At 43.4% G+C, this 12927-nt stretch overlaps 1 pseudogene; it reads left to right on the top strand.

The window, feature by feature from the left end:
- Window positions 1–3843: 3843 nt before the first annotated feature.
- On the top strand, window positions 3844–4942 carry LOC116528906 (annotated as a pseudogene).
- The last annotated feature ends 7985 nt before the right edge of the window (window positions 4943–12927 follow it).

The following is a 12927-nucleotide window of genomic DNA, read 5'->3' as shown; positions in this document are numbered from 1 at the left end:
ATTGCAAAAAATAAAAGCTTAAGCTGACTTCAATAATCATATTATTAGCAGCAGTATTGATATTATTATTCTGAGACTGCTGTGTGCACATTTTGAAATGAAAATGAATAATTTTGTGAAATACCAATTCTATTATTCCTATAATCTTGAATTTAGTGTGTAAATATTTTTATTAGTCAGCTATATACCTAATCATGCTGCATAACAAGCCACTCTAAACATCAATGACTTACAACCCTAAGTATCATTCAAGTATCTGTGCCTCTGTTTTAAGCTGCATTCTACAGGTTGACTGGCATTTGAACAATTTAGGCTGGCCTGAGCTGGGCTTGGCTCCAGACTGCAGGTTTGGTTCAGGTCTACAAGACGTATCTTTCATTATTCTGGAAGCAATAAGCTACTTGTGGCATGTTCTTCTCATGGCAATAGCAGAGGTAGAAGAGGGCAAGCCCATATGCACAAGCACATTACCAACCTTTGCTGTCTCACACAGTGGAAAAAAATAACTGCCATAATACCAGTATGAACTTGTAATGTATTTTATTAAAACAAAACAAAAAAAGGTCCTTTTCTCTGTCCGCCTAAAATGTCTAGAAACAAAAATACCTCAGTAACGATGGCACCTGAAGGAGTTGAGAATATGCCACTGCAAAATATGCCATGCTGGCATGTTGACTGCTTTGAGTCAAAGACACTCAATAAACAGCAGATGCAAGGACACTCTGATCTCTTTTTTTTTTTTTTTTTTTTTTTTGAGGTGGAGTCTTGCTCTATCATCCAGAATGGAGTGCAGTGGCACAATTTTGGTTCACTGCAACCTCTGCCTCCCAGGCTCAAGCAATGCTCCTGCCTCAGCCTCCAGAGTAGCTGGGATTACAGGCGTGCACCACCATATCCAACTATTTTGTATTTTTAGTAGAGACGGGGTTTCACCATGTTGACCAGGCTGGTCTCAAACTCCTGACGTCAGGTGATCCACCTGCCCTGGCCTCCCAAAGTGCTGGAATTATAGGTGTGAGCTAACACATCCGGCCTGATCTCCCTTCTTTTTCTTTTTCTTTTCTTTTTTTGAGACAGAGTTTTGCTCTCTCCCAGGCTGGAGTGCAGTTGCAGAGTAGAGGTAATGTTTACCTCCCCTGCATACCCATTGTTGTCTCTAAATACCATTTCCAATTTAAAGGAATCACAGTTCTTTGGGGAAATGACTGGATCCAGGTCTGGGACAGAAAATGTACAAAATGAATTTGGAATATTTTATCCCACCAGATAGCAAGTAAGCTATCAGAGATTACTAGGGACGTGTCAAAAGGATTTAGGAGCCAACCTGAAGAGGCACTCATTGGCCAAATACGGAAGAATCTGAACATCAATAAGAATAATAACTGCAATGGATTAACGCATACTATGATATTTCAATACATGAAATAATAATGAGACTTTAAAAACTGCTCATTGTTGGAAGATGTTCATCATTTCAAAATGCTCATCATTTTGAAAACTGGTAAATAAAGGGAAATAAGCATATATCCTGTTTTTCCTGTATGCATTCTATCATTAGTAAACAAATAGTAATGAATAGAAAGTTTCTCTTTATATATATTCCAACTAACACATGAAGAAGGAATAATTGAATTTGATATCATTTTTCAAAAGGTAATGAATTAAGTATCATTTATGACTGCTAACATCACAAAGAGAGAGAGAACCAAATATCATGGCCTCCTGATAGAGGAATACAACACTGCCTATGAAGTAGGCTTCCCTCCAGACCACCAGAATTTGAATCTGAATCTCATCAAGCCTCCAGATCCAATATACAGGAAATATGGAGGAGAGAAACTTAAATGACACCATATAAAGGCAATAGCAAAATCTAGATTATGGAAAAATGCAGGAACAACTCATTTCCTCAGTACATAAATTGCAAGAATAAAACAAAGATGTAGAGGGACTCTATTGATTTTTTTAAGTCTTAAGAACTGACAATACTCAGGAGGCAGGAGAATCACTTGAACCTGGGAGGTGGAGGTTGCAGTGACCCGAGATCATACCACTGCACTCCAGCATGGGCGACAGAGCAAGACTCTGTCTCAAAAAAAGAAAGAAAGAAAGAAAGAAAAAGAACTGATAATACAAATGTTGGAGAGAATGTGGAGCAGTAAGAACACTCAGACCTTGCTGATGAGTGTAAAATAGTACAATCATTTTGAAAGCTCTTTGGTAGCGTCTTAAAAAGTTGAATGTAAATCAGGCAAAGCAGCCTGGTGAGATGGTATATGCTTGTAATCCCAGCACATTGGGAGGCCAAGACATGCAGATCACTTGAGGTCAGGAGTTCGAGACCAGCCTGGCCAACATGGCAAAATCTTTTGTATTTTGTAGAAGTACAAAAATTAGCGGGGTGTAGTGGCAGGTGTCTGTAATCCCAGCTACTCAGGAGGCTGAGGTAGGAAAATTGCTTGAACCTTGGGAGGTGGAGGTTGCAGTGAGCTGAGATTGTGCCACTGCACTCCAGCCTGGGTGACAGAGTGAGACTCTGTGTCAAAATAATAAGAAGAAATTTAAAAATAAATAAATAAATCAGGCATGGTGGCTTACTGGCACCCATAATCCCAGCTACTTTGAGAGGCTGAGGGGGAAGGATCACTTGAGAGCCCAGGAATTTCAGGCTACAGTGAGCTATCATCATACCATAGCACTTCAGTCTAGGCAGCCGAGCAAGACCCCATCTCTTTAAAAAAAAAACTTGACTATATATATACCCTATGACCCAGCAAATCCACCTCTAGGTGCTTATCCAACAGAAATAAAAACAAGAATGTTCTAAGCATTTTTAAAAAATGTTCTTGTATTTTAAAAAATATTCTAGGCATTAAAAAAATGCTCTTGTATTAAAACAACAACAACAAACACCTGTAATCGCAACACTTTGGGAGGCTAAGGCAGGCGGATCATGAGGTCAGGAGATCGAGACCATCCTGGCTAACACGGTGAAACCCCGTCTCTACTAAAAAAAAACAAAAAATTAGCCAAGCATGGTGGCAGGCGCCTGTAGTCCCAGCTACTTGGGAGGCTGAGGCAGGAGAATTGGTTGAACCCTGGAGGTGGAGGTTGCAGTGAGCCGACATTGTGCCACTTCACTCCAACTTTGTCTCAAAAAAAAAAAAAAAACTGGGAAAACCCAGCCATAGAAATCACATCAATGGCTGCTTGTAGAAGCACTGACTGGGAAGAGACATGAGGGAACTTTGTGGCCTGATAGAAATGCTGTGTATCTGGAAATGTATTCAACAAGACTGACTGACTGACAAAAAACAAAAACAAAAACACCACTTGATGGAATGATGTACTAGAGATCTGAGCATTTCTCTCCATGTGAAACATACCTCAGTCTTTTAAAAGGTGTTCACATATGTGCACACACACACACATACACACATGCACACACATACAGATGTTAGAAAAAAGACTCAGAAGACAATCATAGTGTGTAGACTTTCCCTGGATCCTGATTGAAACGTTCTGATTTTTAAAATTTATCACATTTATGAGACAATCGGAAGTTTGGACAGTGATTCGAATTTGATAACATTAAGGAGTTATACTCTAGCTATGATAAATGTACTGAGGTGATTATATAAGATAAAGGCTTTGCTGGAAGGGCAATGAAGATCCGGGGCCACCGGCTGCCCCCTGTGCAGCAGGAAGTAGCAGGAGACCAGTCACCCAGTGGAGCCTGCCTGCCCAGCTCATCTACCATTACAGGGATATTTCTGCCCACAGGGATGAGAAAACCTAGACTTTCCCCATGCTGAAGCTTCAGGGTATTGAGGTACTGTCCAGATGTCTTCCCACAAAGGATCTGTGGTGGCATGGGGCAATGGAGTTCCTGCCAGTAACAGGAAAACTGACTTGGTGGAACTGGCTGAGCTGGGACCCCTACTACAAGAGAGGACAAATGGGTAATCGACAACCCTACCAAAGCTGAAGAAGTGCAAACATGCCCAATGCCCCAGGAAAGGGAAGCTACTCTGCACTTCCACCATGCCATGGAGAAGATGGAGGAGTTTGTGTACAAGGTCTGAGAGGGACACTGGAGGGTCATCCTCTATGATGTGCTCCCTGACTGGCTGAAGGACAATGACTCCCTGCTACATGGCCATAGACCACCTATGTCTTCCTTTTGGGCTTGCTTTAAGAGCATCTTCCACATCCATGTGGAAACAGGCAACATCTGGACCCATCTGCTCGGTTTCATGCTGTTTCTCATTTGGGGATCTTGGCCATGCTCAGACCAAATCTGTACTTCATGGCCCCTCTACAGGAGAAGGTGGTCTGGGGACATCCTTTGTGGGTGCAGTGCTCTGCCTCCAAATAATCAGCTCTTTCTGGCTATTCCACACTGTCTATTGTCATTCAGAGAAAGTCTCTCAGACTTTTTCCAAACTGGACTATTCAGCAGTTGCTCTACTGATTATGGGGAGCTTTGTCCGCTGGCTCTGTTACTCCTTCCACTGCTTCCCAAAGCCACAGCTCATCTGCCTCTTCTTTGTCTGTGTCCTGGGCATTTCTGCCATCACAGTAGCACAGTGGGACCGGTTCCTACTCCTAACCACTGGCAGACACAGCAGGAGCATTCCTGGGGCTTGGCTTGAATGTGACGGTGCCCATGATGCATTTTCCTATCAATGAAGTTTTGTCAGGGCCACCGTCCAAGTCTGGATAGGTTGGTCCTTCCTCACAGCTATGATGCACCTCACCGGAGCTGGCTTTATGCTATTTGAATTTCTGCATGCTTCTTTCATGGAAAATCTGACATATGGTTCCAGTATCATCAGATTCCCTAAGTCCTGGTGGTGGCAGCCGCTTCTCTGGGGTCTGCAACCTTCAGGAATTTTATTATGGCCTAGAAGGTGGCTGTACTGATGACTGCCTTCTCTGAGCCTTCCATTTGCGGGGTGGAGGAGGAACTTCTCAAGTGCTTTTAAAAATAACTTCTGGCAGGCATAGTGGCTCACACCTGTAATTCCAGTTCTTTGCCAGGCCAAAGTGGGAAGGTGCTTGAGCACAGGAGTTGGAGGCTACAGTGAGCTATGATCATGTCACCACACTCCAGCTTGGACAACAGAGACCCTGTCTCTATAAAAAATTAAAATTCAAACAAAATAATACCTTCTTTAATGAAGTAAGGGAAAGAGTCTTAGTTGTCTGAAGGAAATCTCTTAGAGAATTCAACATCAGCCAAGTTTCAGCCCTCTTCTACATTGACTTGGCAATGAACTTCCCATTTCCACTCCCCTAACTTGGGACAGAGAATTTCAAATGTAGCCATCTCTTTCCTCAACAGTCTTCTCCCCCAACAAAGCAACCACAGACCCCTCACAGAGACAGTACTTTGAAACTCGTGTTGAGATTTTACCTTCTCCTCCAACCATTTTTGGAAAATATTATGGACTACAACTTTATTTTTTCTTTTTTTGAGATGGAGTCTCGCTCTGTTGCCCAGGCTGGAACATAGTGGCATGGTCTCAGCTCACTGCAACCTCCACCTCCCACGTTCAAGTGATTCTCCTGCCTCAGCCTCCTGAGTAGCTGGGATTACAGGCAGCCGCCACAATACCTGGCTAACTTTTTGTGGTTTTTAGTAGAGACGGGATTTCGCCAGTTGGCCAGACTGGTCTCAAACTCCTGACCTCGTGATCTGACTGCCTCGGCCTCCCAAAGTGCTGGGATTATAGGCATGAATCACCTCACCTGGCACAACTTTTTCAAAATTCTGTCTTTTTTCTGGAAGAAAATTATCCCTTCCTTGCCCACATCCTTACTTTGTATGGTGGCTTATGACCGGCCATCCATTTTTTTCTGAGATGGGGTCTCACTCTGTTGTCCAGGCTGGAGTGCAGTGGCACGATCTCCACTCACTGCAACCTCCATTTCCTGAGATCAAGCGACTCTCCTGCCTCAGCCTCCCGAGTAGCTGGAATTACAGGCGCCTGCCGCCACCACACCAGGCTAATTTTTGTATTTTTAGTAGTGACAGGGTTTCACCATGTTGGCCAGGCTGGTCTCGAACTCCTCACCTGAAGTGATCCACCCGCCCCAGCCTCCCAAAGTGCTGGGAGTGCGGGTGCCAGACACCATTCCCAGCCTGAGCCACCATGCCTGGCCAGGCCATCTATTTTTGTAGCACTTTTTTCTGGAGGCGGATATGGAGTCTCACTCTGTTACCCAGACTAGAGCGCAGTGGCACAATCTTAGCTCACTGCAACGTCCATCTCCCGGGTTCAAGTGATCCTCCTGCTTCCTGCGGGCATGTACCACGATGTCTGGCCAGTTTTTGTATTTTTAGTAGAGAGAGGGTTTCGCCACGTTGGCCAGGCTGGTCTTGAACTCCTGACCTCAAGTGATCAACCCACTTTGGCCTCCCAAAGTGCTGAGATTACAGGCATGAGCCACCACACCACACCACACCCGGCCTTGTAGCACACTTTAGAAAAACAATTATATGGGTGTGGTGGTGCATGCCTGTAATCCCAGCTACTCAGGAGGCTGAGGCAGGAGAACTGCCGAATTTAGGAGGTAGAGGTTGCAGTGAGCTGAAATCGCACCATTGCATTCCAGCTTAGGCAACAAGAGCGAAACTCTGTCTCAAAAACAAACAAACAAAAAAAAATTATATAATCTTATCCCATCTTTCTAGGGCTGCCTGGATCTGCCTACACAGTAGGAAAAATAAAACCACCAACTTTCATATAGCCCAGCTAATCATGGAATTATGTCCAGGCTTCAAATAACTTGAGTTTTAATTTCTAAAATTACAATTGGGAAAGATATTTAATATTTAATACTAAGCTTTAAAACAAAACCTGCTAGCATCGCTATGTATCCTGATGCAAAGATTGTAATGTTAATAAAAGAGAGCACAGAAGACAAAAAATAAAATAGAATAAAAATAAATGCTTTATCTTCCAGAATTATAGACTGAAACTTTTATAGATACCATTATATCATGGCTGAGGTTTGCTTCATAATAATCTGGAGTTGAGGACAGTGGGTGGAAGCTAACTGGACCAAGATTGACCATGAGTTGATAATTGCTGATGCTGGATGATAGGAAATGAATGATCACTATTCTGTTCTGTATGCTTTTGCATATGTTTAAAGTTTTTCATTTAGTCTGAAGGAACTAATGCTATACACAACAGGGAATGCATCTCACAAATATTAAGCTGAACAAAAGAAGCTGGACAAAAAAAGCAAGCACACCGTATGATTCCATTTATATAAAGTTTAAAACAGGCAAAGCAAATCTGTGATGTTAAAAATCAGAATAATGGTGGCTGGGCACAGTGGCTCACGCCTGTAATCCCAGCACTTTGGAAAGCTGAGGTGGGTGGATCACCTGAGGTCGGGAGTTTGAGACCAGCCTGGCCAACATGGCGAAATCCTATCTCTACTAAAAACACAAAAATTAGCCAGATGTGGTGGTGGGCTCCTGTAATCCCAGCTACTGTGGAGGCTGAGGCAGGAGAATCGCTTGAACCAGGAGGTGGAGGTTGTAGTGAGCCAGATGGCACCATTGCACTCCAGCCTGGGCAACAAGAGCGAAACTCTGTCTCAAAAATAAAATAAATAATAAAGTAAAATAAAATAAAATAAAAATGTTTTGATTTGCAAAATAAAAAGTAAAAGTAAACAATAAAAACAGTTGCATATCCTATGACAGCTATTCCTATTCCCAATTTAAGTGGATATTTTAGGAAGACAGCTCTACCAATAATAATATGCTCAACTCTCTGTTAATAGAAACAAACAAATACCCAAAACGCAGAAAGCAAAGTCAATCAATACCTAACTCTCTCTTTTTTTTTTTTTTTTGAGACAGAGTCTCACTCTCTCACCCAGGCTGGAATGCAGTGGCATGATCTCGGCTCACTGCAACCTCCACCTCCTGGGCTCTAACAATCCTCCTGCCTCAGCCTCCCTAGTAGCTGGAACTATGGACGTGTGCCACCAAACTCAGCTAATTTTTGTATATTTTGTAGAGATAAAGTCTCACTTTGTTGCCCATGCTGGTCTCAAACTGCTGGGCTCCAGTGATCCACCTGCCTCAGCCTCCCAAAGTGCTAGGATTATAGGCATGAGCCACTGCACCTGGCCTACCTCAGCCTTTTGAATGGATCAGTATTTCACCATTCAGTTATTTCACCAAAATAACTGACAGGTAGTAAAACGGATTGATACATACACATATACACACACACAGGTGCTAATAAACATTGAAATGCCCCAAGCAATACCAAGTCCACAAGGCCTACTCTTTTAAGTAACAATATGGTAGTTCGACTTACTATATTAAGTTGACTAAATAAAACATACACACACACAGCATACAGCATATGTAATCTTGTTCTCCAAGGCATCAGGAAGCAGTCTCAACTTCAAATTTCTGATTTGAAATCACTTCAGATCTCATAAACACACTCTGCTTTGCCCTGTTGTGAATAAACCAAAAATAAAACCTGACCTTCTTCAAGCTACCGAAAGGAGCTCCTATGTGCCAAAGGGAGCCCAGAGAAACCTGAGAAACTGAATTTCTGGCCATCATGGGAAGGGAGGTTAAAAACACCTTATTATCCCCGCTCCCTTTTGGAGATTAGGTAAAACTGACCGGCATGAACATTGAAACAGAGATCATAAGACTGACAGAACAGACTCTTTGTGGCAATAAGATACTAAATTTCAACCTGATTCTGGCATAGCATCACATGGGGAGATCCTGAAGAAAATCAAAATATTTTACTCCATAATAGATTTATTTGACATATTTTGAAATGACCCAGCAAAGCCATCTTTCATGGGGGAAATTTGCATCTGTAGAGAATCTCCATTAATGCAGCCAGGCCTTTCCCAGATCTAGGAGAGATTAAGAGTCTGACACCTTTTAAGATGCGAAAAAAAACATTTACCATTTATTCTTTCCAAAGGAAGAGCCTGGAGGCTTTTTCTAAATAAAACACAGCTTCTACAAGCCTCCTTATCTTAACTCAAGCATTTCTTTCTACTGACTTCAAGTCTTTAGACAAAGCTTAATTCTTTCAACCAACTGCCAATTAGATAATACTTGAATCTATCTGTGACTTCTAAGGCCCCCTGAACCCTTTCTCCCAACCCCTATCATCCCCAACCGCCCACTTTGAGATGTCCTGCTATTCTGGGCCAAAGAATGTATACCCTTTGTATTGATTTCTGTCTTTTCCTGTACCTTCTTTCTCCTTAAAATGTATAAAACTAAATTGTAACCCAACCATCTTGGGTGCACTTTCTTAGTAATGTAGGATTTTTTGCTCCTTAGCTCAGTTAATCTGGGTCCTTGTCTCATGACCAGGGAGAATTAGGTACACAGACACATCAAAGGGTGAGGAGGAAGAATTTATTAAATGAAAGGAAAACTCTCAGCAAAGAGAGGAGGTCCTGCAAGCAGGTTTCCACCTCACAAATTGAATACAAGGGCCACCACACAGGAGCGGAAGAGGCCAGGCTTCTCCCCTGCACAAGGTGTGAATTCCTGGTGGCTCCACCCCATTCCCCCAGTGCACGTGGGCCTCCAGTCTGCTGAGGGCATGCCCAAGCAAGCACCCTGCACAGCTTCCCTTATTTGCACAAAACATCTGGTGTAAACACTTGTGGGGGGCTGGGCACAGTGGCTCATGCCTGTAATCCCAGCATTTTGGGAGGCCGAGGTGGGCAGATCACTTGAGGCCAGGAGTTAGAGACCAGCCTGGGCAACATAGCAAAACCCCATCTCTACCAAAAATACAAAAATTAGCTGGGTGTGGTATGCACGTCTGTAGTCCCAGCTACTGGGTAGGCTGAGGCAGGAGGATCACCTGAACCTGGGAGGCAGAGGTTGCAGTGAGCCAAGATCATGCCACTGCACTCCAGCCTGGGTGATAGAGCGAGACTCTGTCTCCAAACAACAACAACAACAAAAACCACTCGTGGGGCGGGTCAGAGATTCTTGGGTCCCCTCCCTATCTGCCTAGGCCTTTGGCTTCCTCCTGCCTCTATCAATAGGACTTCTTGAGACTGTTCCCTAGGCCATGGTCATTTGTATTGGCTCAGAATAAACCTCTTAGAATATTTTACAGAGTTTGGGTTTTTTTTTCATTAACAATATACATACTCTCTCACAGATACAATATACAATCTGGATAAGACAAAGACAAGAAGCTTCGGCAAGAATATGAAGAAATTGAAACCCTCATGCATTGTTGGTAGGAATGTAAAATGGCGCAGCCACTATAAGAAAACAGCTTAGAAGTTCCTCAAAAAGAAAAATAGAATATAATTACCATATCATCCAGCAATTCCACATCTAGGTTAAAATGGTACATTTTATGTTATGTATGTATTTTATTACAATAAAAAAAGCAAAGTTCTATTTATTTATTTTTTGAGACAGAGTCTCACCCTGTCGCCCAGGCTGGAGTGCAGTGGCATGATCTTGGCTCACTGCAACCTCCACCTCTCAGGTTCAAGCAATTCTCCTGCCTCAGCCTCCCAAGTAGCTGGAATTACAGGCATGCCCCACCACACCCGGCTAATTTTTGTATTTTTTAGTAGAGATGGTGTTTCACCATGTTGGCCAGGCTGGTCTCAAACTCCTGACCTCAGGTGATCCATCCACCTCAGCCTCCCACAGTGCTGGGATTACAGGCGGGAGCCACTGTACCTGGCCAAAAAAAAAAAGCAATGTTCTCAACAATATTCTACCTCTTGTGTAAGAAACAGACACATAAGACTACAGGCCAAGCTCAGTGGCTCATGCCTGTAATCCCAGCACTTTGGGAGGCTGAAGTGGATGGATCACCTGAGGTCAGGAATTCGAGACCAGACTGGATAACATGGTGAAACCCTGTTTCTACTAAAAATACAAAATTAGCCAAGCATGGTAGCACATGCCTGTAATCCCAGCTACTTGGGAGGCTGAAGCAGGGGAACTGTTTGAACTCAGGATGTGGAGGTTGCAGTGAGCCAAGATCACGTCACTGCACTCCAGCCTGGGCAACAAGAGTGAAAGTCTGTCTAAAAAAAATATATATATATATTCATATTTCCTTATATTTGCCTAAAGAAATATTAGAGCAACAAGCGATAAACATGTAAAGTTACCCGTAAGAGGAGAAGTGCAATTGGGTGGGTGGCCACAGACTCAGATGTGAGAAGGGATTTCTCACAATGTGTACTTTTGTTTGAGACAGAGTTTCGCTTTTGTTTCCCAGGCTAGAGTACAATGGCGGGATCTCGGCTCACTGCAATCTCCACCTCCCAGGTTCAAGCGATTCTCCTGCCTCAGCCTCCCGAGTAGCTGGGATTACCGGCACCCACCACCATGCCCAGCTAATCTTTGTATTTTTAGTAGAGACGGGGTTTCACCATGTTGGCCAGGCTGGTCTCAAACTCTAAGGTTATCCACCACCTTGGCCTCCCAAAGTGCTGGGATAACAGGCATGAGCCACCGTGCCCGGACTCAATGTATACTTTTCATATAATTTTTATTTTGGCTTATGTAATGCACTATGAATAAATTTTTTGAACAAGTAAGTAAATACAATTTATCCAGATATGAGTTTTTCTTCTGCCCCTCAATGAATACTCAGGGAGTGACATGACTTTTCTGATGATTCTTACTTAATTAAAAGTCCTATAGTTAGTTTAAATGACAAACGTAGTCTCAATTTCATTTCATTTATTTATTTATTTATTTTGAGACAGAGTCTCTCTCTGTCACCCAGGCTGGAATGCAGAGGAGCAGTCTCAGCTCACTGCAACCTCCATCTCCTGGGGTCAAATGATTCTCTTGCCTCAGCCTTCCAAGTAGCTGGGACTACACAAGCCCCCCCACCATGCCCAACTAATTTTTTTATTTTTTAGTAAAGACGGGGTTTCACCATATTGGACATGCTGGTCTCGAACTCCTGACCTCGTGGTCTACTTGCCTCAGCCCCCCAAAGTACTGAGATTACAGGCGTAAGCCACTGTGCCCAGCTTCAGTTTCATTTTAAATAAAAATGTTTGATCCCATAAAATAATGTGCTGCAAAGGTATTTGAATGTAGATCTTTTCCTCTCCTAGGGACGGGTTCTGCAGTGGGGTAAGCATGTTTGTGCCGTAAGGAAACATGGTCCTTTCTCCCCTCAAGCTGCCATCCTGCCTCCTGTGAATTTACTAACCTCTCTTTCTGACCTGGCCCTCTCCACACAGAGGAGGACAGCAATGTTCTTATTCTACCCATAAAGTCACGAGATGGTTTTCATGCTTTCTGGGATTGCAGAAATTGAAAGCTGACTCTTTCTCTTTTGGAGTCCTTTATAGCAGAAGTCACCAGCGGCAGACTGGTTTCTGTCAGTGGCCTGTGAGGAACCAGGCCACACAGCAGGAGGTGAGCCGCAGGCAGGAGAGCATTACCTCCTGAGCTCCGTTTCCTGTCACATCAGTGTCATCATTCGGTACTTACAGGGCGCAAACCTTATTTTGACCTGCACATGAGTGATCTAGGTTTCATGCTACCTCTGAGAATCTAATGCCTGATATCTGAGGTGGAACAGCTTCATCCTGCAATCATCCTCCACCCCTCAACCACCTCATCCATGGCAAAATTGTCTCCCACGAAAATGGTCCCTGGTGCTAAAAAGATCGGGAACCTCTGCTTTACAGGTGCTTTGGAGATATCTCCCACAAATCATTGTTAGATTCTCACCTGCAGTTCCCTTGACCAGGAAAAAAATGCACTCTATTTCAAGGACCTTATTCATTTCTAACCACTAATAATTCAGTGAGTTTCTGCTAGCTTCTCCCCTGCTAGGCCTGTTCGCCCTGTCAGTGGTTTTTGAGTCAGATTATGAAATGGCCCCAAACAGGCTG

The sequence above is a fragment of the Sapajus apella genome, unplaced genomic scaffold (assembly GCF_009761245.1).
Source record: "Sapajus apella isolate SASKATOON/1434 unplaced genomic scaffold, GSC_monkey_1.0 scaffold60, whole genome shotgun sequence".
In the NCBI taxonomy this organism is placed as follows: domain Eukaryota; kingdom Metazoa; phylum Chordata; class Mammalia; order Primates; family Cebidae; genus Sapajus; species Sapajus apella.
The sequence above is the reverse complement of the archived record's forward strand: the minus strand, read 5'-3'. Positions and strand labels throughout refer to the sequence as shown.